Below are 3,002 nucleotides of genomic sequence, written 5' to 3' on the forward strand. Positions count from 1 at the left end.
GGTCGCATTTCTTGCGCCCAGCAGCAAACGCGGCATCTACTCTTTACTACTATGGCGTTGTAATATTTACAGTCAAAGCATACAACATTAAAGTGGCTATGAGGAACTTTCAGTTTGTGTAGATTCTAGCTGCGGGTGTACTGGGGGTAAGCGAGCATTCGGAAAGAGTACCTCCTATGGAGCAAGAACGCTCTGTATCCTCATCCTCGCAGGCTGAACTTCTCTTGCTGTATCCCTATTTCCCTTTTCTCCTCTGTGAAAATCTCAAGTCTCTCAATATCAATCTTGATGCTGATCTATTTTGAACAATATTGCATTTTACAATTTTGAGATAGTACAAATGTGAAGTGAACTTAAACCAAAACAGTACTTTAAAATACAGTCAGAAATTATTGGGATTTTTGCAGCTGAGAGAGATTTCAAATCTGAGTTATAATAACAGCTTCCAGTCAGTGTTTATAATGACAACAGAGATTATACTCTTGTAGACAAGCCACTCTTTGTTTACAGATAAACATACTGCTGTAGACTCAATTTCAGTAAAAAACTTACTTGTGTTGCCAACTAATTTTAAACTTTCTCTTGTCAGTGTGCCAATGCCTCATGCGATCAATGTCAGCTAGTAGCTTCTCCTCAGCCCTCTTCTTCACTCTTGTCATCATAAATTGATATTTTTTGTTGTGTTTTCTCATTGGCTGTTGTACTTCATGATTTGTTGAAGTGTTTTCTGTCATGTTTTCCTATTTGCCGTTTTGTTTTATGATTTGCTGTTGCGTTTTTCTATTTGGTGTTGTGATTTGCATGATCATCAGATGTTGAATTAAACAGTTTAAGAAACACACAAAAGTTCCTCATAGTAAATAAGAAGGGGAATAATTACAGAAGTTACTTAAGGTAACACTTTACAATGCAGTACGCAAAAATTGTGTTTCGAGTGTTGGGCAATAACACACTACAGTAATATATTACTACATATTAATATATATTGTTAATATATATATACCTTAATATATTACAGGGGCGTGCACATGCATTTTGGGGGACAGGTGATCAAAAAAAAAGAGAATTTATTTATTTAAGACCTTTTTAATATCACATTGAATGCAATTAAACAACACAATCATATCTGTCAACGAATGACAGAACACCAGTAGGGACAAAAAGCTCTACAAATATGTATAGCTACATGAATTTAATGACATTTATATTTTTGTCAGTACGTCCCCGTTTTTTACTTTATGAATTTAGATTCCCATTAGTCTCAGTGACACAATGATGCTGTAACCTTTTTATTAGGAAAAAAAAGAATCTACTCACTGTTAATAAGCCAACTATAATTTACTATTGCAACATTTTAGCAAGAAAGTTCATACCAGGCATTCCTTTTTCATCTTTTTTTAAGTTCTTACATTGGATCTCTTGTTTTCCTCTCTAGATCTGGCAGCACAAACAACCTTTCCTTTAAAGCTACAGTGCACTATTTTTTATTAATGAATGTCCTGCCAAATGAGTTGATACAAAGCTAATTAAGCCCATCAGATCCACAAAACTCTCTCTGTATTATTATATATTTCTCACGATGGCTATATTTACAAAATAGTGTACTTTGGTGACTGTCACGCGCAGAAGCCCAAGTAACAGCAAAATAAAGTGTACTTTAAAAAAAAAATCAAACCAAATATGTGTGTGTGTGTTTGTATCAAGCCTGGGGCTTTAAAGGACCTAAATGTCTACTTTTTGACATCATTACTTAGAATTCCTCATGGGGGCGACAGAAACTAGGCACTGTTGCTTTAAAAGTGTATTTCTTATACATAAAGATTTTTTTCGCCCTAATACCAACTGAGCTAAACCTATGTAGTAATGGTTGGTTGCAGTGATCTTCAGAAAGAGAGAAAGACCTGTACTAAGGCAGACACACAAACATGCAAGTCATCTCTGTGATGAACAATTGTTTACAACATCAGGTTTTTACTTGCTTTTTGGTTTATGACATGGTACATTGTGCAAAATGACTGACAGAAGGCCACAGATTGAAATAGCTACTTTTTTCATGATGATTTCCTAGACAAAAGAACTAACTTGTGACAAAGTGGTTTAGGTTACGTGCACTTCTCATTAGTGCTGATACTGTATATATACAATTGTGCATATTTACTTTATACATTGCTCTAGTTATTTTCATATAACACTCAATTTCAGTTTGCTTTAATGTTATCATTGCTTTTGTGTAAAATTGTACTTACTATCCCAGGTTTGTTTGTGTTAAAACGATTGCGTTCTTACATCAAGCACTGGTTTAAAGCAAACACATAACTACAGTTTAGTTTTAGTTAGATTTATTAAAGCTTTTGACATTAATGAACGTCCGTTACATTCAAGCCATTGCCAAATGAGTTGCAACAAAGCTAATAAGGACTATCTGCTACACACAACTCTCTGTGTATTTCCCACTATGGCTGTGTTCAGAAGATTGTGTCGTCCGGTGACTTTCCCGCACAGAAGCTCGGGTGAAGATAATAACCTCCTCTGAAGAGTCAGTCATGTTTTTTTAATCCTATGTGCCCTTCTTGGCTACGAGCAACTGCGTGGAGGAGGGGTTGGGGTGTGTGCACAAGGACGTAAGGCTTGTATCATGTATGACTGTGGAAGCGTCACCCATGGTGATCAATATGTCTCTATCCTCTAACTACGTCTCAACTCAAAACACATCTGTTTAAAACTGCCTATTCCCGTTAAATGTCTATTTCTCTGCCTTTTCCGTTGTTTTGTTGTACAGTATTTGTTTTGCTGTTTTTATTATTGAGTTAGTTATTGAGTGCAGAGAAAGGCGCCTTTAAATAAAATGTATTTTTCTTATTATTATTACCAGGCTATGTACCACATTCATTTAAAGCACCATTTTTTTCTCCAAGACCCTTGAGAAGGTAGTCACTATCAGTTATGTAATTTTCTACACAGAAATAGTTTACTTGAGGACTTTCAGTCAGGATTTAGAAAGC

This window comes from Etheostoma spectabile, unplaced genomic scaffold (assembly GCF_008692095.1).
Source record: "Etheostoma spectabile isolate EspeVRDwgs_2016 unplaced genomic scaffold, UIUC_Espe_1.0 scaffold48, whole genome shotgun sequence".
NCBI classification, from domain to species: Eukaryota; Metazoa; Chordata; class Actinopteri; order Perciformes; family Percidae; genus Etheostoma; species Etheostoma spectabile.